This window comes from Mustela lutreola, chromosome 12, assembly GCF_030435805.1.
Source record: "Mustela lutreola isolate mMusLut2 chromosome 12, mMusLut2.pri, whole genome shotgun sequence".
Taxonomy (NCBI): Eukaryota; Metazoa; Chordata; class Mammalia; order Carnivora; family Mustelidae; genus Mustela; species Mustela lutreola.
This window is the reverse complement of record NC_081301.1, coordinates 47,172,290-47,198,611: the sequence shown is the minus strand read 5'-3', so window position 1 is coordinate 47,198,611 and position 26,322 is coordinate 47,172,290. Positions and strand designations below refer to the sequence as shown.

General features: G+C 41.1%; 1 long non-coding RNA gene across 1 annotated transcript; it reads left to right on the top strand.

Moving 5' to 3' along the window:
- On the top strand, window positions 1-26,322 carry LOC131812654 (uncharacterized). The gene is made up of 2 exons (XR_009346429.1): window positions 1-2,255; window positions 25,426-26,322. It is a non-coding gene; the product is annotated as an uncharacterized LOC131812654 (long non-coding RNA).

Below are 26,322 nucleotides of genomic sequence, written 5' to 3'. Positions count from 1 at the left end.
AACCACCTAAGACTCTAAATATCAAGAAAGGTTGGATATTTTTGTGGAGACACTTAAAATGCTCAGTTTGTCAGTTACCACCATGAGCTTTCTTCTTCTAGTTTGTATTATGTTCGCATTGACTTGTTCTATGTGTGTACCATATATATTTCTTTTTTAAAAAAATTTATTCATTTATTTGTGAGAGAGAGAAAGAGCAAGAGCAGGGGAAGGGAAGAGGGTGAGGGAGAAGCAGATTTTCCCTGTTGATCAGGGAGCCCAACACTGGCTCTGTCCCAGGACCCTGAGATCATGACCCAAGCTAAAGGCAGATACTTAACCGACTGAGCCGCCCAGGCGCCCCTGCATTTTTCTGATCTGGGTAGATAAACCACATTTATAGATTTAAAGAAGATTGTATCAGCTGCTGCCGGGAAGTTTTTCCTGAGTCAGTTGAGAACCTGTGAAACTTAACCCTTGACGTTTCACTAGCTGCAGTTTGTAATAAAATCAGCTTTCATCTCAAACATGGCTGTATGGTCCTAACAGTACAGTAGAAAGAAAGGGCAAGCCCTAGTCTTCTTTCTGACATCCCTAAAGTTTATATTGTGGCCTTAACTGAAGGACTTCTTGCCTTGGCCAATAAAAATCATTGCAAATTTTAACACTTGCCTTCAACCAAAAATAAAATTACAGGACCTTATTATTTTTCCAGTGCTCTTAAAGATTTAAAATTTGGTCTGGGGGCTTCCTGAGGGCATGGACTGTGTCTGAGTCAGTCACCATTTTACCCACAGGCACTTACTTGGTGCCTGGAGCACCATATGGAAAGTGACCAATGAATGAAATGAGTGAATGAAAGGAAAGATAGAACCAGAGTCACATTTTAGTGGCCTACCTGTATGTTTTCAGGGAAAATGGCGTATTTAAAAGGGGACAGAGATAACACATCTCTAAAAGGAGATGAATGGCATATTTAACACTTCCCAAGAAGACAGAATCCAGCTTCTATCGCTTGATCTAGGTCTTTGATTACAGAGCCACTGAGAATTCCCCGTGGCTGAATATGGATGAAACTTTAAGGCAAGCTGAAGGCCCGGGCGGCCCTGTGGACATCAATACTCCCATGGAGCACTTTCCAAGAAGAAAAGTGTGGGCTTGCCGGTCTTTTCATCAAAACTCCTAGAATCTGGCTGACTGCCTGGTTTATCCCAGGACATTAGTCAGCCCACAAATCCCACATTTGTTTATTCAGTCCAGAGCAAGTGAATACTGCCATTCTCCCATCTCCTTTGTTGGCAAATGCTTTGTTAACCTGAATTGAGCTCTGCAACACAAAATGAAGTGACTAATCTTTTGGGGGGTTTCCCCCTCCCAGATTCTTGTATGAGCAACTGAGTCGATAGGCCACAAAGCCTCATACTGTCCTTTCCCCTCATGCTGCCCTTTTATTCTGATGGGTCCACATTGTACTTAAGGAAACCAATACCTTCCAGAGTGTGGTTGAAGTGGCGCCACCATTAAGAAAAGGAGGTTACGGGACTTTTTAGTCTTGTGAGAAAATGTTAGCCAGCAAAGAGGTTGGGTTGATTATTTATACTGGGGCAATCTACTCCTGGGCACTGGCGATAGATGTCACCTCGCTCACCTCGCACGCTCGGAAATCTTTCTGATTTGTAATATGCGGGTCTGAAAGTGCAGGAAGGAGGAATTTTAGCACAAACGCCCAGTTTGGATGATCACAACATTACTATGTGGTGGGTCTGGAATACAACCTAAAAAGGAGGGATATACTTAATCACTGGGCTGTTTGTCCATTTGCAAAGATCTGAAAGGACCTGGACTTTTTAGTGAAAGTATAAGGATCTGTATTTCTGAATTGCCATTGACCTTGAAAGAGCGGTTAGTCTGGAAGACAACTGAGGTGGAACGTAGTACGCCATAGAAGAGGGCATAAAGGGAATCATACTGACGTCCTTGCCATAAATCCCAGCCATTTTTATGGCAGGTTGCACATAGAAGCTTGGCAGGTGATTCTCATTCATCGTTAGGCCTATGGAAATTCTATTTGGTTCATGAAGCTTTGACTGTGTTTCCCATCGATAACCTGTTTTTCTCTCTCCTGTTCTTCCAACTCTGGACCAGAGCTACCTTCCAGATGACTTCTTTCTAACACACTCATCCTCCCCCGTATCAGAGAATTCAAGTACATGCTGATGTTGGAAGGAAGAACACTCAAGAATTGTTGCCCGACCTATAACCCAAGGCTTAAATTGGTACAGTCTTTTTTAGCTTTTTAGAGTGAGGTTCAGGGGTCACAAATGTTGTTTCATCCACGAGACTTTTGCAGATTGTTATTTTCATACCTGAGATCTTGAGGAACATCAGTCAAATGGTTTTTAAAGGGACGCCTGGGTGGGTCAGTCGGTTAAGCATCTGTCTTTGGCTCAGGTTGCAATCTCGGGGTACTGGGATCGAGCCCCATATCAGGCTTCTTGCTCAGAGGGAATCTGCTTCTCCCTCTCCCTCTGTTCCTCCCTCCTGCTCAGTGCCTGTTTGTGCTCTATCTGGCTCTCTCTTTCTCTCTCTCTTAAATAAATAATAAATCTTTTAAAAAATGGTTTTTAAAATAGGCATTAGTTCAGGATCTATGAAGACAAGGACTGTGGCAAGACCTTTGTCTGCATTACATGGTCTTAAAAAAAAAGAATTTAAAAAAAGATTTGTTGAGGAGTCAAGATGGCGGAGAAGTAGCAAGCTGAGACTGCTTCAGCTAGCCGGAGATCAGCTAGATAGCTTATCTAAAGATTGCAAACACCTGAAAATCCATCGGCAGATCGAAGAGAAGAAGAACAGCAATTCTGGAAACAGAAAAACAACCACTTTCTGAAAGGTAGGACCGGCGGAGAAGTGAATCCAAAGCGACGGGAAGATAGACCCCGGGGGGAGGGGCCGGCTCCCGGCAAGCGGCGGAGCAACCGTGCACAAAATCAGGACTTTTAAAAGTCTGTTCCGCGGAGGGACATCGCTCCAGAGGCTAAACCGGGGCGAAGCCCACGCGGGGTCAGCGTGGCCTCAGGTCCCGCAGGGTCACAGAAGGATCGGGGGTGTCTGAGTGTCGCAGAGCTTGCGGGTATTGGAACGGGAAAGCCGGCTACAGAGACAGAGCCGACAGTAAGCTCGCAGCTCCGTGTTACCTTGAACCGGTCGCAGGCTCGGTGAGCTCGGAGCGCGGCCGGAGGTCAGGCAGACGGGAGTAACTGGGCGCTGTTCTCTGAGGGCGCACTGAGGAGTGGGGCCCTGGGCTCTCGGCTCCTCCGGGCCGGAGACCAGGAGGCCGCCATTTGTATTCCCGTCCTCTGGAACTCTACGGAAAGCGCTCAGGGAACAAAAGCTCCTGAAAGCAAACCCGAGCGGATTACTCACCCCGGCCCCGGGTGAGGGCGGTGTAATTCCGCCTGGGGCAAAGACACTTGAGAATCACTACAACAGGCCCCTCCCCCAGAAGATCAACAAGAAATCCAGCCGAGACCAAGTTCACCTACCAAGGAGTGCGGTTTCAATACCAAGGAGAGCAGCAGAATTCCAGAGGAGGAGAAAGCCAAGCACGGAACTCATGGCTTTTTTCCTGTGATTTTTTTTAGTCTTGCAGTTAATTTAATTTTTTCTTTTTCATTTTTTTTTTTTTTTCTCGCCTTCGGGTAAAATTTTTTTTTTTTTTTTAACTGTTACCTTTTTCTTTTTTAACGATTTTTTACTAGTTTATCTAATATATATATATATTTTTTTTACATTTTTCTTAGGTGTTTTCTTTTTTAAAAAAAATTCTTTTCTTTTTTTTTTTTTCTTTTTTCTTTCTTCCTTTTTGAACCTCTTTTTATCCCCTTTCTCCCCACTCACGATTTTGGATCTCTTCTAATTTGGCTAAAGCATATTTTCCTGGGGTTGTTGCCACCCTTTTAGTATTTTACTTGCCCCTTCATTTACTCTTATCTGGACAAAATGACAAGACGTAAAAATTCACCACAAAAAAAAGAACAAGAGGCAGTACCGAAGGCTAGGGACCTAATCAATACAGACATCGGTAATATGTCAGATCTAGAGTTCAGAATGACAATTCTCAAGGTTCTAGCCGGGCTCGAAAAAGGCATGGAAGATATTAGAGAAACCCTCTCGAGAGATATAAAAGCCCTTTCTGGAGAAATAAAAGAACTAAAATCTAACCAAGTTGAAATCAAAAAAGCTATTAATGAGGTGCAATCAAAAATGGAGGCTCTCACTGCTAGGATAAATGAGGCAGAAGAAAGAATTAGTGATATAGAAGACCAAATGACAGAGAATAAAGAAGCTGATCAAAAGAGGGACAAACAGCTACTGGACCATGAGGGGAGAATTCGAGAAATAAGTGACACCATAAGACGAAACAACATTAGAATAATTGGGATTCCAGAAGAAGAAGAAAGTGAGAGGGGAGCAGAAGGTATACTGGAGAGAATTATTGGGGAGAATTTCCCCAATATGGCAAAGGGAACAAGCATCAAAATTCAGGAGGTTCAGAGAATGCCCCTCAAAATAAATAAGAATAGGCCCACACCCCGTCACATAATAGTAAAATTTACAAGTCTCAATGACAAAGAGAAAATCCTGAAAGCAGCCCGGGAAAAGAAGTCTGTAACATACAATGGTAAAAATATTAGATTGGCAGCTGACTTATCCACAGAGACCTGGCAGGCCAGAAAGAGCTGGCATGATATTTTCAGAGCACTAAACGAGAAAAACATGCAGCCAAGAATACTATATCCAGCTAGGCTATCATTGAAAATAGAAGGAGAGATTAAAAGCTTCCAGGACAAACAACAACTGAAAGAATTTGCAAATACCAAACCAGCTCTACAGGAAATATTGAAAGGGGTCCTCTAAGCAAAGAGAGAGCCTACAAGTGGTAGATCAGAAAGGAACAGAGACCATATACAGTAACAGTCACCTTACAGGCAATACAATGGCACTAAATTCATATCTCTCAATAGTTACCCTGAATGTGAATGGGCTAAATGCCCCTGTCAAAAGACACAGGGTATCAGAATGGATAAAAAAACAAAACCCATCTATATGTTGCCTCCAAGAAACACATTTTAAGCCCGAAGACACCTCCAGATTTAAAGTGAGGGGGTGGAAAAGAATTTACCATGCTAATGGACATCAGAAGAAAGCAGGAGTGGCAATCCTTATATCAGATCAATTAGATTTTAAGCCAAAGACTGTAATAAGAGATGAGGAAGGACACTATATCATACTCAAAGGGTCTGTCCAACAAGAAGATTTAACAATTTTAAATATCTATGCCCCCAACGTGGGAGCAGCCAACTATATAAACCAATTAATAACAAAATCAAAGAAACACATCAACAACAATACAATAATAGTAGGGGACTTTAACACTCCCCTCACTGAAATGGACAGGTCATCCAAGCAAAAGATCAGCAAGGAAATAAAGGCCTTAAATGACACACTGGACCAGATGGACATCACAGATATATTCAGAATATTTCATCCCAAAGCAACAGAATACACATTCTTCTCTAGTGCACATGGAACATTCTCCAGAATAGATCACATCCTCGGTCCTAAATCAGGACTCAACCGGTATCAAAAGATTGGGATCATTCCCTGCATATTTTCAGACCACAATGCTCTAAAGCTAGAACTCAACCACAAAAGGAAGTTTGGAAAGAACCCAAATACATGGAGACTAAACAGTATCCTTCTAAAGAATGAATGGGTCAACCGGGAAATTAAAGAAGAATTGAAAAAAATCATGGAAACAAATGATAATGAAAATACAACGGTTCAAAATCTGTGGGACACAACAAAGGCAGTCCTGAGAGGAAAATATATAGCGGTACAAGCCTTTCTCAAGAAACAAGAAAGGTCTCAGGTACACAACCTAACCCTACACCTAAAGGAGCTGGAGAAAGAACAAGAAAGAAACCCTAAGCCCAGCAGGAGAAGAGAAATCATAAAGATCAGAGCAGAAATCAATGAAATAGAAACCAAAAAAACAATAGAACAAATCAACGAAACTAGGAGCTGGTTCTTTGAAAGAATTAATAAAATTGATAAACCCCTGGCCCGACTTATCAAAAAGAAAAGAGAAAGGACCCAAATAAATAAAATCATGAATGAAAGAGGAGAGATCACAACTAACACCAAGGAAATACAAACTATTATAAGAACATACTATGAGCAACTCTACGGCAATAAATTTGACAATCTGGAAGAAATGGATGCATTCCTAGAAACATATAAACTACCACAACTGAACCATGAAGAAATAGAAAGCCTGAACAGACCCATAACCAGTAAGGAGATTGAAACAGTCATTAAAAATCTCCAAACAAACAAAAGCCCAGGGCCAGACGGCTTCCCGGGGGAATTCTACCAAACATTTAAAGAAGAACTAATTCCTATTCTCCTGAAACTGTTCCAAAAAATAGAAATGGAAGGAAAACTTCCAAACTCATTTTATGAGGCCAGCATCACCTTGATCCCAAAACCAGACAAGGATCCCACCAAAAAAGAGAGCTATAGACCGATATCCTTGATGAACACAGATGCGAAAATACTCAACAAAATACTAGCCAATCGGATTCAACAGTACATTAAAAAGATTATTCACCACGACCAAGTGGGATTTATTCCAGGGCTGCAAGGTTGGTTCAACATCCGCAAATCAGTCAATGTGATACAACACATCAATAAAAGTAAGAACAAGAACCATATGATACTCTCAATAGATGCTGAAAAAGCATTTGACAAAGTACAACATCCCTTCCTGATCAAAACTCTTCAAAGTGTAGGGATAGAGGGCACATACCTCAATATCATCAAAGCCATCTATGAAAAACCCACCGCAAATATCATTCTCAATGGAGAAAAACTGAAAGCTTTTCCGCTAAGGTCAGGAACACGGCAGGGATGTCCATTATCACCACTGCTATTCAACATCGTACTAGAGGTCCTAGCCTCAGCAATCAGACAACAAAAGGAAATTAAAGGCATCCAAATCGGCAAAGAAGAAGTCAAATTATCACTCTTCGCAGATGATATGATACTATATGTGGAAAACCCAAAAGACTCCACTCCAAAACTGCTAGAACTTATACAGGAATTCAGTAAAGTGTCAGGATATAAAATCAATGCACAGAAATCAGTTGCATTTCTCTACACCAACAGCAAGACAGAAGAAAGAGATATTAAGGAGTCAATCCCATTTACAATTGCATCCAAAACCATAAGATACCTAGGAATAAACCTAACCAAAGAGACACAGAATCTATACTCAGAAAACTATAAAGTACTCATGAAAGAAATTGAGGAAGACACAAAGAAATGGAAAAATGTTCCATGCTCCTGGATTGGAAGAATAAATATTGTGAAAATGTCTATGCTACCTAAAGCAATCTACACATTTAATGCAATTCCTATCAAAGTACCATCCATCTTTTTCAAAGAAATGGAACAAATAATTCTAAAATTTATATGGAACCAGAAAAGACCTCGAATAGCCAAAGGGATATTGAAAAAGAAAGCCAACGTTGGTGGCATCACAATTCCGGACTTCAAGCTCTATTACAAAGCTGTCATCATCAAGACAGCATGGTACTGGCACAAAAACAGACACATAGATCAATGGAACAGAATAGAGAGCCCAGAAATAGACCCTCAACTCTATGGTCAACTAATCTTCGACAAAGCAGGAAAGAATGTCCAATGGAAAAAAGACAGCCTTTTCAATAAATGGTGCTGGGAAAATTGGACAGCCACATGCAGAAAAATGAAATTGGACCATTTCCTTACACCACACACAAAAATAGACTCAAAATGGATGAAGGACCTCAATGTACGAAAGGAATCCATCAAAATCCTTGAGGAGAACACGGGCAGCAACCTCTTCGACCTCTGCCGCAGCAACATCTTCCTAGGAACAACGCAAAAGGCAAGGGAAGCAAGGGAAAAAATGAACTACTGGGATTTCATCAAGATCAAAAGCTTTTGCACAGCAAAGGAAACAGTTAACAAAATCAAAAGACAACTGACAGAATGGGAGAAGATATTTGCAAACGACATATCAGATAAAGGACTAGTGTCCAGAATCTATAAAGAACTTAGCAAACTCAACACCCAAAGAACAAATAATCCAATCAAGAAATGGGCAGAAGACATGAACAGACATTTCTGCAAAGAAGACATCCAGATGGCGAACAGACACATGAAAAAGTGCTCCATATCACTCGGCATCAGGGAAATACAAATCAAAACCACAATGAGATATCACCTCACACCAGTCAGAATGGCTAAAATCAACAAGTCAGGAAATGACAGATGCTGGCGAGGATGCGGAGAAAGGGGAACCCTCCTACACTGTTGGTGGGAATGCAAGCTGGTGCAGCCACTCTGGAAAACAGCATGGAGGTTCCTCAAAATGTTGAAAATAGAACTGCCCTATGACCCAGCAATTGCACTATTGGGTATTTACCCTAAAGATACAAATGTAGTGATCCAAAGGGACACATGCACCCGAATGTTTATAGCAGCAATGTCCACAATAGCCAAACTATGGAAAGAACCTAGATGTCCATCAACAGATGAATGGATCAAGAAGATGTGGTATATATACACAATGGAATACTATGCAGCCATCAAAAGAAATGAAATCTTGCCATTTGCAACAACATGGATGGAACTAGAGCGTATCATGCTTAGCGAAATAAGTCAAGCAGAGAAAGACAACTATCATATGATCTCCCTGATATGAGGAAGTGGTGATGCAACATGGAGGCTTAAGTGGGTAGAAGAATAAATGAAACAAGATGGGATTGGGAGGGAGACAAACCATAAGTGACTCTTAATCTCACAAAACAAACTGAGGGTTGCCGGGGGGAGGGGGTTGGGGAGAAGGGGGTGGGATTATGGACATTGGGGAGGGTATGTGATTTGGTGAGTGCTGTGAAGTGTGTAAACCTGGTGATTCACAGACCTGGGGATAAAAATATATGTATATAAAAAATATATGTTTATAAAAAATAAAAAATTAAAAAAAAAAATAAATACATTAAAAAAAAAAAAAAAAAAAAAAGATTTGTTTTCTGGGAATGATCACTCCTACTGTTTTGTTATAGAGGGTCAGGAAATGCGTAAAAAATTCCTGGGCTTGGGTGCAGATGATGCTTGTGCTGGCAAACAGAAACCTAAAGTGATAAAAGATTTTTGTCCTTTGTAGATACTTCTCCAGACTTGAGTTTTGTGTTTTTGGATTTGACTCATTGAAAATCTTCATTGAGCACTTAATGCATGCCAAATATTCTGCTACATTGTGAGGGGTTGTGAGGCCTTTACTATAGTCCAGATGGGATACAGGTAGAATGGAGAGAGAATACATATACATATACTGATAGCAGAAAACAAAATAAAATACAGTGTACAAAGGGCTATGAGAGATTATGGTGGAAGAGGGCATATTTTATTAGTGGAGTCAGGAAATGCATTTCCAAGGTCATGGCGTTCTTGCTAGGTCAAAAGTCTAGGATGCTGGCAGATGAGGGAGGCAATCCCAATGCAAGAGAAAAGAGCAGAAGCACACGGTTGTAAGAAAGGGGAAGGGAGCTGCGAGTATTGCCATACTGGGTGGAGGCAGGGAAATGAAGGCCGGCTGTCTGAGCCTCATGCACACAGCTGGCCGTGCAGCCTTCTTTGAACCATTGTTTGCTCCAGAATCATGGCACCTCTTGGCTCTTCACCAGTCTTAGCTGGCCAGTGCTTCTTGGTCGCCTCACCCGAAGGGCTATCGAAGAACTTCAGCATCCAATTGTTCCTAAATTGCTATCACTTAAATATTCAATATTTAACTTCTATATGCTAGTGGTCTCTAACTTGGTTAAGTCTCCCCAGCCCCATGCCCTGACCTCTAGGCTCTACATCACATTGTCTATTGAAAATTCCACTTTGACTTCTAAATTTCTAGGCCCAAATTAGAACTCCTGATTCTCTGCTCCCACAGCCCCTCTACTTTGCTCCTGGAAATCTTCCTCTTTTACCAGTCTTCCCCATCTGAGTTAATAGGACTGCCACCTACCTAGTTGCTTAGGCCCCCAACCTTGGAGGTAGTCTAGATATGGCCTTTCTCTCACCCTTACCATTTAATAACACATATTTTGAGTTCCCCTCTACCTCACCCAAACAAGCAACCGTTATTTTTTGTTATAAGCCTATGGTAGTATATCTTGCCTCCAAATGCACATGAATCACTCTGATAAAAATAAATATTAAGTTTAAAGAAGATTAATTTTGGGGGTGCCTGGGTGGCTCAGTGGGTTAAGCCTCTGCCTTTGGCTCAGGTCATGATCTCAGGGTCCTGGGATCGAGCCCTGCATCGGGCTCTCTACTCTGTGGGGAGCCTGCTTCCTCCTCTCTCTCTCTGCCTGCCTCTCTGCCTACTTGTGATCTCTGTCTGTCAAATCAATAAATAAAATCTTAAAAAAATAAAGAATATTAATTTTACAGAGATTGTCTCTTGATTCCCTTCCAGAACTGAATTGTCCACAGGAGCTACGTGTTCCTCAGTTTACATCTATGTTGGAATTTATTTCTCCCAAGTTACAAAACAATCTTCACCTTCTCTTGGCTTTCAGGCCCAGTGGCGATGGATTGGATACACAAAAATATGTCCTGATAGACCAACAAATGTTATGTCCCCCTATATTTGTTGTGTAGTGAAAATAACAATAAGGATGCAAATGATAGTGGTACTTAGTACCAGATAGTGGTCCTAGCAGTACTCAAGGCACCTGCTAAGCCCTGCCATGCCCTGTAATGTCCACTGGGGTATTAACCTAACAATGCCCCTTTGGGGTGATACGTCATTGCCTTCATTGTAGGCCTGCCTAAGGTCACATTGCTGGGAAGTGGCAGAGAATCAAGACATGAATTTATTCCTGCTAGACTCCAAATGTTTTTACCAAACGTAATTTAGAATTCTGAATCACTGAAAAAAGGTAGATGCAGCTTCCAGGGAAAAGAATATTTTGGCTGGCCACACTCAGGAAGACGTAAAGATGTAGCTTGAGAAAGACGGAGTAGTAGAAAGAATAGACCCTGGTTACATCATCTTCCATAGGCTTGCAGGGTGTATTCTTTATGTAATTTTCAAGGTAATTTTATTTGGGAGGCTTCCAGAAAAATAGCCATTTATTTAGTTTTTTTGCCCTAACATTCATTTCTTCTCAGTCCCTCCAGTGGACACCTTCACTGACATCAGAAGTATAGAAAGAGAAATCAGGGAGACACATGAACCTAGTAAGAAAATAAATGAAATTATTTGAAAAAATTTCCAGGAGAGAACAATACTTTGCAAGCCTTTCAGTCTTTCTTTCTTTCATTATTTATTTATTTTAAAAAGATTTTTATTTATTTATTTGACAGAGAGAGAGATCAGAAGTAGGCAGAGAGGCAGGCCAGAGAGAGGGGGGGAAGCAGGCTCCCTGCCAAGTGGAGAACCCAACGCAGGGCTTGATCCCAGGACCCTGAGATCATGATCTGAGCCAAAGGCAGAGGCTCAACCCACTGAGCCACACAGGTGCCTCATCTTTTTTTCTTTCTTTTAAAAAGATTATTTATTTATTTATTTATTTGAGAGAGAAAGAGCATGCGACTAAGCACAAGCAGGGGAGAGAAGCAGAGGCAGAGGGAAAAACAGGCTTTCCACAGAACCCGATGAGGAACTCGATCCCAGGATCATGACCTGAGCCAAAGGCAGATGCTTAACCAACTAAGCCACCCAGGGGCCCTCAATATTTATTTCTTGCTGGATTTGATAGAGCACCATATAAACCTGACTGAAAACAGTACGAAGGAGACTGAATGAGTCAGGATAAGCCAGGTTATGCTATGGTAACTAGAACCACAAAATCTCTGCGGCTTAAAAAGTAAAAGATTACTCTCATTCATGACACATGCTCACCAATGGTCACATCAATGGCTTCTTTTATTCAGCATCTGTTTGTACCCCTCTCACTCTGGTTATAGGTCCACTTTTTTTTTTTTTTTTGTCTTTATGTAGAAACTACCTCAGAAGACCCTTTTTTTTTTTTTTTAAGATTTTATTTATTTATTTGACAGACAGATCACAAGTAGGCAGAGAGGCAGGCAGAGAGTGGGGGCGGGGAAGCAGACTCCCCGCCGAGCAGAGAACCCAATGTGGGGCTCGATCCCAGGACTCTGGGATCATGACCCGAGCGAAAGGCAGAGGCTTTAACCCACTGAGCCACCCAGGTGCCCCTCAGAAGACCCTTTTGAACATAGAAGTTCTTTGAACTATTATTGATTTTGTTTGAGGCTCTAAATGCTTCCTAGGACAGCTGATTACCCCCAGTGTCTTCTTTGGTTGGGTTTTGGAACATCCTGCAGTTGAAATAGTCTAATATGTATTTTTCGGAGATATCTTTCACTCAGAGAGTTCCTCCAAGTGAGAAAATATTCTCTAATTTCAAGCATGGGCTTTGAAAGCAGATGGGAATCTGAGGTGGCTTTGCTGTTTACTAGTTGTATGACATTGTGCAATGTCTCAAGTTCTCTCTTAGCTTTAGTTTCCTTGTTTGAACTAGGTTGTTGTTCATTATTTGAACAGGGAGAAGTGGTTGGATTTGAGGAAAGATAATATTAGTAGAAATCGTTGATGAATTGGGTGAGGCAGAGGGAGGAGGCAAGAATGACTACGAGGTTTCTCTCTCAAGCAACTGGGTGGTGATGACTTTTACTGAGCAGGAGATAGGAGAATCAATTTGTGTGTGTGTATGTGGGGGGTTGTGGGTGTGGGTGTGGGTGAGAGAGAGGGAGAGAGAGAGCCTGAGTGCATGAACGTACCATGGAGAGAGAGACTAAGAGAAAAAGAGATGTTAATTTTGGACGTGAGGATTTGAGAGACTTTGTCAATATGTATATATGTGGAAATGTTGGGTTGAAGTTTTAATGATACATAGGAGGGAGGTCTGAATGGTTAACAGAGACTAAAAAGTCCTTTGCATAAAGGAGATAATTGAAGTATAGGAGTAGATGAGATGTACTTCTGAAAATGAAAAGACAAGAGAACCTAGGATGAGGCTTGAGAAATTTTCTTTTTAATAGTAGTCTCACAAAGAGGGCAGAAGATTCTTCAAAAAAAAAGAGTTTGATTTTATGAAACTAAAATTTTCCTCTTACATTTCTGGACATCATTTTTTTTTTTTTTCCAGTGGCTAAAAGGATAATGTCTGCTTACAGTAGGGGAACAGGCTCTGGTAGGGGTCCTCAATAGAGATGTCGAGGTTTAAAACAATGACCAAGGAAAGTAGGAAGGAGAGTTGATCAAGGGAAAGGATTGGGGAGGTGTACTGAAGTCCTAAAATCAGAGACCATATGTTTGTTATAACGATAATCCAAATGGTTATAACATTTTCCTAAGGAGTATTCAACTTCTAGTTACCAAGATGACGTTAACCTTATGTTGGGAGTTTGCCTAATGAATGCAGTGTAGAAAGAGACATGCATGGATTTGAGTGTGCTGGTGGTGGGTAGTTCAGATACTCTACTACCTATAGTTTGTTTAGAGGAAGGCTGATGGACTGCGGGGGAAATGAAGACCCAGGAGCTGTAGGACTCAGTGAGTTTGAGGAGTGGGTGCATGCAAGGGAAGGTCCTGAGAACACAGAAGGAAAGCCATCTGGGTCAGAAGATGCAATGTTTGCAGTTAAGATTTTGCGTGTGAAACCGTTCTTGGTGATGACAAAGTTCAGGAGGTTTTCACTGGAGTGTGGGGGAGTCTAAGTTGAGTGAAGGTGAGATTTATTATTGTATATTTGAGGTCAAGGAATAGTAGCTTGAAGGTGTTGGGTGGATTGCCCACAAAGATACTAATGTTTTCTAGATGTGGGCAGAGGTGGGGTTGAGAAAGAGAGAAGAGTGTCATGTCCTAAAGAATGTCAGTAGATGATAGAAACATAGAACTGTACATGGTAGGTATGAGTCGATGGGATTGGTACCAGGGTAGAAGTGTGGTTGTTCTTAAGTGTCATTAAGGAGCTCATGGATTGTCACCCCTACCTTAGTCTATGGTAGGTGAAATACACAGCATAATGTGGGGAGATGCTTATTGGTTTTTTGGTTTGTTTCTTTGTTCTATTGTCTTTCTTTCTTTCTTTTTTTTTTTAACAAAAAGAAAGAGGATTCCAGAAGGCATAGTGTTTTGAAGAGAGAAGCCAGAGAGGAAGTGTAGAGCAGTAAGAGGTTAAGGACAGGGGAGAGAAATTGGCTCTCCTCTGGCGTTTGAGGATTATAGGAATGGAATCCTTAATTGAAATTAATTGACCACAGCTATTCCAAAGATGGAGTGAATCATTTGGTGACAATGTCTGAAGGTCTGAGGTGGGATCTGGCCTAGTCATGTGTGGGTGGGCTCACTGTGTGGGAACTGGGGTCACCAAGTCACTGAGCATGGGCTGTTTCCTGTGTGAAGGGTGGAGGGATCAGGCCTCTTATCCCTGGGGTGGTCTTGTGATGTGATGAGTGGCCACATGCAAGAGAGCTTCCAATAACCTTTCATCCCTAGCCTCATAATAAAGCTGAAAGGTAGTCGCAACGATCATGATAATAAAATATCTGCCTGTCTTCCACCCCTGGGGTTGTGAAGACTCAATGAAGTCATCTGTGGAAAAGCACTTAAAAAACTCTGATCGCTATACGTATGCTAAGTTTCATTGTTACCCACACCTTTGATGTATTGCTTTGTGTGCTCATCTGTGTATGTGCAACATCTCCCTAGGATAATAAGGGCTTCCCGTGGACAGAGCCAAGATGCTTTATTTATAGCGTGAGGCTGGCACCTGGGTGATTCTCTTTGGTGATTGTGTAGTTTTGATGTGGACTGGCATCTTTCCCTGGAGTTTGAATGTCTCCCTCAGCAGCTTCTTCTGGCCAGAAGCTCCATCTCTGTATCTTTCTGTTACAAAGCCCAGATTCCCTTCTAGACCACCCACTAAGTTCCTCGCCCCAAGCTTAAGGACGCCTCCAGCTCCTGGCTCACTTGCAGAGCTGAGCCGGTTGGCACGCCTTAAGCCAAGATTGGCAGGTTCCCCTGGATGATTTGACAGAAGATAGCCACAGGAAAGTGGTACTAGACTCTGAGAATTGCAGTTTTAAACTGTCTAAAATCTTGCAGCCTCTTGTGGAGCCAGGCAGAGATGATTTTTAAAAAAAAAAAAAAAAAAAAGCATTCCTTTATTAGTACTTCCTACCGCCCTTTGAAATTTAACTGAGACTGTACTTGAGTTTTGAGATGTTAGATATTCTCGGAAGGGGAACAGAGGCTTCTGTGATGGAAGAAACTTTAATTTTAAAGGCTAATTTCTAAGCAGGTTCATTAGATTCGTTCTGTCATCACCTTTCTACCAAGGGTGATTGGTTTCCTTTCATGGCTTGGGACATGGAGACTGTTTTTCTGCAGAAACCACGTGCCTCAGAGTAACTGGCTATACCTATCTCAGTTGCTGAGTGCAACACAACACATTTGGTAAACAATTAAGAGGCGCACAGATTATTGGCAGCAAAATGTGATTTTTTGTCTTGGGAGAAAAACGAGGCTGTATGTTCCCTTTACTGTCTTAGCTTACAACATCATGCGATATATTCTGTTCAGGGTCAGTTTGTACCCCTGCCTCTTCATTCTGGGCATAAGTGCCATTTTGAGTCCTCATGTAGAAGCTGCCTTGGAGAATCGCCTAGAGACAGAAGTTCTTTGAACTGTCATTGATTTTGTTTGAGGCTTTGAATGCTCGCCTGGAAGGCTGATTACCTCCCAGGGTCTTTTTTCTTAGATCTTTCATACTGAATCCTCTCCAGCTCTCTGATTTTGTCCATTGGGATCTCCCCGCACCGATTTCCCTGACATCTCTAGAATTAGCACCATCTGGGTGACAAAGAGTTGACATTTACTAGGTAAACATTAATTTGAGTAAGAAAATTCTTACTCCACTTACATTTTCTACCTTGGTAATGTTGCTTTCCTGGCTTCTTGAGAATTTCCCAAACTTTATGCTTATCCTTTATCACATCAGTCCAAACTCCATGGGGTGTCCCCCTCAACGCTTAGGGATTTGGGAGCTGAAGATTTTTGTTACAATCCTTCTCCAGAATCAGCTTCTGGAAGAAAGGCCCCAGTTGCCAAGGACAAACACGTTTTTTTAATGACATCTTTTTCTTTTTTGTAGGCCAGTGAAAATGTAACGTGTGTGTTTTTTTTGGTAGAATGGCACTGGCTCTAATGTGCAGCCAGAGACTAGCATGATTTTTCTCACTGCAAGCAAATAGATTTATCATGCATCTTTTATTTAGGAGGCTGGACTTAATCATTGCCATCCTCAGGACTTAGTGGTGCTGCCAAGGCCGTGTGGTCAGAATGAGTGTGGGATGTCAAATAAATGACGCTCTGGAAAGAACATGAGCTGGGTTGAGTCATATAAGCAACTATCTCAGCTTTCTCACCTAACACAGCACCGAAGTGTGTGACCGTGGTCACAGAATGCTGATTTAAGAGGAAATTGAGAAGGATAAACACACACACACAAGCATCTCTGTGTCTAGGAAGGATGTGGAGAGGTGACATATGAAGGCAGGACAAAGTGTCTGCCTCTCTTAAGGTGCACAGCCTACAGTGATCGGAACAGTGCCAACCACATAGCCAGACTTCCATGATGTTTGTTGATTGAATTGTTTTTTGAAAGACTACAGTGATATGCAGACCAAGGAACCTGAAATTTTAAGAAGCAGGCTTTAGGAGGCCCTTGGGTAGCTCCATCGGTTAAGCTTCTCACTCTTGATTTCAGCTCAGGTCGTGATCTCAGGGTCATGAGATCGATGCTGACAATGGGCTCCACACTTTTTGTGGAGTCTGCTTGAGATTCTCTCCTTCTCCCTCATCCTTTTCCCCTGCTCTCTCTCTCTCCCTCAAATAAATATAATATTTTTTTAAAACAAGAAAGCTGGAGTGCCTGGATGGCTCAGTGGGTTAAAGCCTCTGCCTTTGGCTCAGGCCAGGATCCTGGAGTCCTGGGATTGAGCCCCACATCGGGCTCTCTGCTCAGCGGGGAGCCTGCTTCCTCCTCTCTCTCTGTCTGCCTCTCTGCCTACTTGTGATCTCTGTCTGTCAAATAAATAAATAAAATCTTTTTAACAAAAGAAGAAATATTTATTATAAAATATATTAAAATTATATATAAGTATATAAATCATATATAATTTATATCTATGTCTATATATAGATATAAAATTTATTTATTTATTTATTTGGTCAGTTGTAACCTAACAGATACACCTGGCCTTCTCATGTACAGTTGAGGAGGCTAATAACCAGTATGCCAGATTGACTCACTATTAAGTGGTTAGTTAAAAACTGAGACTAAAACTCAGGTCTCTTGACTCAGAGACCAGGTTTAGGAATATCCAGCATTCTAAAAGCATTGGTATGAGAGGGCCTCAATATAGATGTATCTAGAAATCTCTTTTGGAGGAACCACCTGTTTGAGAGTGTGACTGAGTTTAGTTTAAAAATGACATTTCTGAGTGACAGTATTGTGGAAAGATCATTCAACCAATAATCTGGCATTATTGGGTCTGGGCCCACCGGCCACTAATTATCGTTGTGACCTTGGGTGTGTCTCTCTGGGCCTGAGTTGTTCATGGGATGTGATTATCTCTAACTCCTTGTCCATTTCTATGATTTGCAGAAAAAGTACACTCAATTTTCAGTCATCCATTGTAGATCCTACATATTCCTACATATCCTGGGGAAATCTTGCCTTTGAATTGTTTTTTATATTGTTGGGTTCAATGCCACAAATATTTCCTGATTACGGGTTAGGTGCTGCAAAAGTGAGTCATTATTTCTTTTTTCTTTTTTTTTTAAGATTTTATTTATTTGACAGAGAGAGAGAAATCACAAGTAGGCAGAGAGGCAGGCAGAGAGAGAGAGGGGAGGAAAAAGGCTCTCTGTGGAGCAGAGAGCCCGACGTAGGGCTCGATCCCAGGACCCTGGGATCATGCATGACCTGAGCCGAAGGCAGAGGCTTTAACCCACTGAGACACCCAGGCGCCCCGTGAGTCGTTATTTCTAGTCAGCATTAATTACTTACTTTTGTATTCAGAGATTCAATTTGATACTGTTTGTAGCCCTAAGTATTAAAGGATGCCTTCTAATCCAGGGGACGTGTGATCCCAAATAAGGGAGGGTTAGAGAGAGGGCTTGGCTGTCACTATGCGTCAGTAGGAGAAGTGAGGCAATATGTCCAGCAGTCAGAGGGAAGCATAGAGCAGAGTCCCGAGAAATGCAGGCAGATCAGGAACCAGATACATATACAAAAACATGTTTCTGCCCACACAGAATTGGCTTTGAATCATAAGTTCTCAGATTGGTGCCACGGTTGTCACTGCTAATATCTGTGGGTACTTTTGGAGTGATTGCCTTCAAGTTTGGGAACAGCTTGCTAACATTTTTCTCTGTATGATATTATAAGCATCAATTACTTGATGAACTCTATTGGATAATTTTTTTGTAGTATAGCAATTAATGTGATTCACCAAAGTAATTTTCTAGCTTGGATGAAGACCAGCTTCAGTCTATTTCTTAGCCTGTCTGCAAACAGCTCTGTTGGCTGGAAAGTGACCCTGGAGGGGCAAAGATGCTGGCCTTGCAGTTTGCTAGCCCCAGATTCTGTCTCCTCCCTCACCATTTTGGACTGTGTGACCCTGCACACATGACATAAGCGCTTTAAGCCTTGGTTTTGTCATCAGTAGAATGGGAATCATGGTATCTTTCTCATGGTATTGCCCAACACACTGGTTATTTACAGCATCAACCAAGTAATGTTATTAGACAGCACTGTATTAGTGAGGTTGAACTATATTCAAGTGATGCATTAGGTACCAAAGAAGAAAAAGGACAGGAACACAAGATAGTCTAACTTGTAAGGTCGATATACAGAATGAAGACGTACCACAGTTTGGTCATATCATTTGACCAGAGGAGAAAAGTCCCAGGTTAACGGTAATGTTAACTTACTACTTTGCTTTTTAACTTTGGGAGTGCTATTTAACCTCTCTAGACTTCTTTGTCTTCATAGCTGAGTTGAGCATAATATTGCAATCTTATTTTACAGAAAGTGAAAGGAGATAATGAACCTGAAAGTCTTTGTGATAGAAAACATGAATGTGAAAGTTCATGTTAAGATAGTACAATTAACCTTAAAAATTAATATGATTATAGACCATTCCCCCCCCCCTTTTTTTTTTGCATGGTCCACATTATTTTATATCTATGTGGCCTCTGCCACTTACTAAAATATTATTTTCTCTGTTTATTAATTTCTGTGAGGCTAACTAATACTGTCTTCTTACTTTATAAAGGGTCCTAGAAAAACAATATTTGTCAGATTTTTCAGGCAAAAGAATTAAAAGAGAACCACTATACCACTGAAAACAGATAACCATTTTCAATAATTTTTTTCCTACCAAGAAAATAATCGCTTGCTTCTAAAGGAATGCTTTTTTTTAGGGCAATATTTTCACTATTCAAAGAGATTATCTGGAATATGTCTCAAACCTTTACTTTCTTTTGCTAAATATTTCTAATAGTATTTGTGCATCTAGGCTGGGAAAGTATGCAAAAATCCCCTAGCATTTTCAGATCAAGCCACGTGAATTGAATAAACACCACCTCAAAGAGGAAGATTACCACCCTAGCACTATGTAGTGAGGAGAGAGATGAGAAATTTCTAAGAATATATGGGTGTAATTTTCTGTTAACTGAGAGTGATTGAGAGTTCGTGGAAATCTACCTCTAAAATAACCTCTTTGCACCACCCTTAGTTTTATTTGGTGTAAAGGAAACTGCTTGTTTCTTTCTGACCCATCCAGCTATCAGAAATTCTCTTTCTTGATCATCCTAACTGCCTAAATCTCTATGGACATATCATATAAAATCTGTGTTTATTTACTTGAGTTTCTTCTTTTAAACCTGTTCTTTCTGTTTCAACTTAACACTTGATTGAAGTAGGATGATGTGTGTAAACCTACAGTGTTGTCTAAATCTAAAGTCATTATACGCACCTCGGGGATTTTAATAAAATTAGAGGTTTTGGAATTTTAAGATCTTATTTCCAAAAGGAAAAGTTTTGTTTCATTTCACAGGCATGGCCAAGGAGCAACTATACCGTACTGGTAAAAATAGTAGTCCCCACCCCCGCCCCAAAAAAATAGTAGTCCCAAGTAAGAAAGAGGACTTAGAAGAAGAAGCCAAGATGAATTTATCTGCAGAACTTGGCTTAAGGGGGGTTTTGAAACAATCACTAAATACAGTCTTTGATGAAGGAGTCGGGGAGGGGGAGAAGCCCTTGAGAGACCCATCTGGTCCCGTTGGGATACACAGCACACTCTGAGTAAACTTCAGCCTTTACATCCTTGTTTCTTTTTGTCTCCCTTTTAAAGTTTTCATTCCATCCCAAGACTCTCGATATGTTGCTCATTCAGATGCCATTGCTGAAAGCTAGAAGCTGAGCATGAAGTGGGGGTGGGGAACGAGTTTTGGGAATTATTTTGGCTTTTCTTGGACTTGACCGAATTTCTGTGCTTTCCCTACTCCCCAGCCCTCCTCAGCTCTGAGTCCAGAGAGAGGATTGGCATATCTGTGGACCATGGTTCAGAGAGTCTTTGTCCTAAAGATACTCCATCGGATCTCCTAAACCATGTGGATTGGATTGCCATGCAATTTTTATAGGCTCATGTCCACATTTTATTTTATTTATTTTTTTTAAAGGTTTTTTTATTTGTTTATTTGACCGAGATCACAAGTAGGCAGAGAGGCAGGCAGAGAGAGGGAGAAGCAAGCTCCCCTCTGAGCAGAGAGCCCGATGTGGAGCTCGATCCCAGGACTCTGGGATCATGACCTGAGCCCAAGGCAGAGGCTTTAACCCACTGAGCCACTCAGATATCCCAATTTTATTTTCGCCCCAATTTTTTTTTAAAGATTCTATTTATTTATTTGTCGAGAGAACACAAGCAAAGGGAGTGGCAGGCAGAGACAGAGGGAGAAGCAGGCTCCCCATTGAGCAAGGAGCCTGCTGTGGGGCTTGATTCAGGACCCTGGGATCATGACATGAGCCGAAGGTGGATGCTTAACCCACTGAGCCATCCAGGCGTCCCACATGTCCACATTTTAGACTTTAATCTGGTTTGCGACTGACATTCTAGAACATCATTCCTCCATTTCAATGGCACACTATTGGTGGTGAAAGAGAGGACTTTATTTATTTAATTTATTTTTTCCACGATTTTATTTATTTATTTGACAGAGAGAGAGACAGAGAGAGGGAGAAGGAACACAAGCTGGGTGAGTGGGAGAGGGAGAAACAGGTTTCCTGCTGAGCTGGGAGCCCGATTTGGGGCTCGATTCCAGGACCCCAGGATCATGATCTGAGCCAAAGGCAGACACTTAACAACTGAGCTACCCAGGTGCCCCAAAAGAGAGGATTTTAGGTGCTGCATGGATGAATATTTTATTTTGTTCATTGTGTATTTTTAATGCATATGACAAACATTAGTTCTCCATATATAGCAGTGACATAAAGTTTCTTTAATTTAAATTTTTCTTTAATGCATTTATTTAAATTAAAAGTGTGAGTTGCTTTAAAGGCCAATATTAAAAATATTCTGGAGGATCTCAGATATGGCAGCAAACATGAAGGTGATGTGTGAATCGTTGAGGTTAGGGAAGCACTGTAAGATTCTAGGCTAGCTCTTTCCTTATTCCCAGGCCCACAAATTAGTTAGGATGCCCTTTGCATGTTGGCCTTTGCTTGCATGCTGGCAATGGTGGGGGAAGCACACCTCAGGAGGTGCTAGAGGACCTTTAACTCAGAGGGTGGTGATGAATAGGAACAAAGGCAGGTACAGGGACTAACAGAAGTAGAGAAAAGGTCATTGTGAATGAACTGTTGGGATTCCTGAAGGTTTTGAGAAAGAAAGAAGCCTTAACTGGCAGAAGCCGGCACTACCCTGGGGGGAGAAGAAGAGGAAAGAAAGGATGCATTCTAGTCTCATTTCTAAAACCACAATCTCAAGTTTTGAGTTTTTGGAGGAAGGGACACAGGCTGTAATTTCATTCCTGACACAGGCTTCCAGGGGTATGGAACTTAGTGTTCACTGCTTTCTCCCATGAAGGACAGAAGGAACAGAGTAGTATTCTCCATGACCCGTCCTACACAAGGGCAAATAGGGCAACAGCAAAATAGGGCAACCAGCTGTGGGACCACCTCTGACCAGAAGGAAGAGCAGATAAGGGGAAGGAATTCTAACGTTTAGTATGTTCCAGAAATGTCCTGTTTCATTGTTTGGGAGTATCTTGGAGCAGGGAAACTTTTTCTTAAGAAAGGTTCTGCTTAAACCTCTGCAATCCTTGTAAGGGTCTGGGGAGGGAGCAAAGCCGGAGATCTTGCTCTTCTTGGCGGTTTTTGTCTTTCCTTCTTAAATCAGGCTTCCTTGATAGAATACTCAATGACTGGCGGCTTCAGCTTGGAGAGGCTTGAGTTCTTTTTTGAATATGAATAAAAAAAATAATTTCAGAATAACATAGCACAGGGATGTCTAATAGAAATATGAAGTGATAAAGTGAGCCGCATTTGTTATTTTTAATAGACATATTACAAAATAAAAATTAATTTTAAGGATATATTTTAAATTATGTCTAAAATATTTTAATGTGTAATTAATATACAAAACACTGAAATATTTTTCATTTTTTCATGTAAATATTTTCTATCTGAGGCATATTTTCCACTTATAGCATGTGTTAATTAAGGTGTTTAATCGTCCTGGAAATAATGTTTAGATTTATAATATATGCAGTTGAAAAAGTAGATTCATATGCCAAATGTTTCAAACATGCTTAATGTTTCCAATAACCAAACTGAATGTCAGTGTACATAATTATATTTATTATTTCAATTAACAAGTTAGATGAAAATGAAATTTTATTTCATCAGTTCCACTAGCCATGTTTCAGGTGCACAGTATCACGTGAGGCTAAGTGACAAATGTGTTGGATCATAGGATAGAAGAAAGGAATTTGGGGGCTCACTTTTAGCCCCTTTCTTCTGTAATGATTACCAAAGTAGGGATTTCATAGGAAACTGGGTGATAAAAGCTCAGAAAACCTCATTCTAGACCAAAATCCATCAAGGATCAGGTTCTCCTCTCCCGTAATTCAAGAATGGTAACTGCTTCTCTATCTTGTTGGTAGAGATTCATTTCAGCCCATAAGTAATGGATTTATAGGGCTTGAATGGTCCTCACACACCTTAACCAGTGGCTCCCAAATGCTTGTCACAGACCAAACGTGCTTCCCGCATAACATTCCTTTATAATTTTAAGCTTTTTTGAACATGTCTTTTTGCAACTGGGTTAACAGCTCCAATTCCTCCCCCCAAATCAACTTCCTCCCCCCACTCCAGGTCGTGACTTCAATTTCACTGTCCTGGACCCTCTTTTCTGAACATGTTCTTGTTTGTCTGTAACCTTAACTATGGCAGCTTGAACCGAATGTACTTTAAGATTAAGATTAATGGATGTAATGATCAGTGCGAGGTGGAGTAGTGCAGTCATCTTCTCGATTTAGATACATGCTTCTATTCATGTGATCTCTAGCTTTTGTATTTGCTTGCTTTTCAATTTTTTTTGTAGCCCACAGTCACTTGACTCATATCAAGCTTATCAGTAACTGAAACCCCCATTTTCCCTCTTCCTGTACTTGTTTAATTTGGTTGTAGTTTCTGAAATGCTTCACCTTTTTTTTTTTTTTTAAATAAAAAAAGAAAGTTGATCTAGTCTCTATACTATTTGGGGCAGTTACACCTTTTCTTTTCTTTTTCTTTCTTTCTTTCTTTTTTTTTTTTTTTTTACCCCATCCAACATTTTAAACTATATTGTATGCAGTGCAATTTGAACAGGGTGGGGGGGGGAGGGAGTCTAAAGGGGTTAAGAAGTCCTAGGTAAGTACCTCTCAAACTTTAAGGAGCGCTCTCTGCTCTCTGCGCTCTAGATCTTGTTAAAATGCAAATTCTGATTCAGTAGATCTGGGGTAGTGTCCACGATTTTACATTTTTAGCAAGCTCCCAGGGATTGCATTTTGAATAACAAATTCTCGGGGTAGTTCTTTGTTGTTGTAGTTTTTTTTTTTTTAAACAACCAATCCTCCTTTCACATTTTCTTCATTATCAGATGAAAATACATTATTTCCACTGTAAAACAGCTCTCAGAGACCCTTTTAGAACTTTGAAATTCTCAGCTCCTTAAGGGAAGAGGAGACATGTATAGTCTTCTTTTGAGTTTCCTCACAGTTTGATAAAATGAAGACTATTGATAAATAGTGTTAATTTTTACTGAGTTTGTCTGGCTTCCCCATGAGAGCTGGGGAAGGCCATAATCATGGATGCTTACCCAAGGAAGCCACAGCAACTAACACGAAGCCGTTGTCAATCTCTGGGGAATATATATTTTTAAAGATTTTATTTATTTATTTGAGAGAGAGAGTGTGAGCGAGGGAGTGAGAGAACTCAAGTGGGGAGGGGCAGAGGGAGAAGCAGACTCTCCCAGGAACAGGGAGCCAGACATAGGACTTGATCCTGGGACTCCAGGATCATGACCTGAGCCCAAGGCAGAGGCTTAACTGACTGAGCCCCCCCAGGTGCCTCTGGAATATATTTCTCCAACTGGTTTTGTATCATATTTTAACTTTATCTTCCTCAGTTCTGATTCATTTTGTTAAAATTTTAAAAAAATCAATGTAAAACATGAATACTGGAGATTATTTAATTTCATTAAGGGTTGGAAGAGAAAGGATGGCTAAGAGAGGGTGTGGTGGTTTGTGCTCTAGGTGAGGTAAACGATCTGTGGAAATGTGAATTTCGTCCTGGTGGAAAGTAAAATTGAGTTGTTGTTTTTCCCCCAGAATAGAAATTTGCTTCAGGTTGGTTTTTTGTTTGTTTTGTTTGTTTTTTTACTCTTCTCTTGATTTCTTTAATCATTCTTAGATCTATATTCCCCTTAGATACCTCTGTCTCTCCTCCACTATTGCAGCTTTTTTTCTTCTTAACCTTCTTGGGTTCATCTGGCTTCATACTGCAGTTGGCACATTTTTGAAATCCTTGTTGGTCAAAGTGTCTTTCTAGTAATCCAGTCAGCCCTCATATGTGGTTTTGGTATCGTCATATAGAGCAGTATTGCTTTACAGAAATGAATTTGCCTGAATCTGTCTGTTCACTGAAGCAGAGCTGACAGCAGTTGGGAAAAACCAGGTGTGTCTCACACTTACAGGTCTGAAAGAGGCACCGTTGGAGCGTTCTGTGCTCGTCACTACATCTCTGAGGCAGTGCTGAAGGAATAGCCACAGAAGGCAGGAGACATGAAGGAGTCCCAGTGTGTCTGGCTTTGTGCACACAAATGGAGCCAGCCCTGTGTGTGTGTGAAGGGACTGGGCCTTCCCCAAGCTGTTGGTCATGATGCAAGAACAGTTTTTGCCTTCTCTGGATCCTTGTGGTAAAATGGCTGCCAAGATACTTTAGAACAGAACTTGAAAAGTATGTACCGACCACTGGAACATGGTAACAAGAGTCCTTTGGTATTTTTGTGTTGGCTGTGACGAAGCTGGCATCCGTGTCCCCTTAGGTGAGGATTCTGAGGTAACAGTGGCTGATGCAAGCTTGTGACCCCGCTACTTCTATTCAGAATACGCTGTGGTGGCGGTGGTGGGGTGCTCTGTAGATTGGGAATCCTGCAGGAACAGCAGTTTACAGATGAGTTCTAGGGGAACTTGTAAGGGAGAAAAAGAAACCAAACACAACGGGGAATGTTTAACAATTGAAACCAGTCTTTGCTTGTGTGGTCCTGTGTTTCACCACATCACTGTGAAAACGGACTGCTGGGAGTAAGACTGAAGTGCTGATCATTTATGAAGCCAAAAACCTGTTGACGGCTCTTTTTAAGGTATAGGAGAAAATGGCAAAACTCTCAAAACTCCAGGGAAGTTACTTCATCGCTCTGATTACCGCAGGCCACCAGGCTTTTGGGTCACGGGATCACGCCGGCATGATGACCAAAATAGGAGGGCAGGCTGAGCCAGACTCAGAAACAATTCCAAAATGCTCTAGGACTTTCCAGGAGTTCTGGAAAGTCTTTTTATATTTATTTTTAAATAAAGTATTTTGGGAGTTT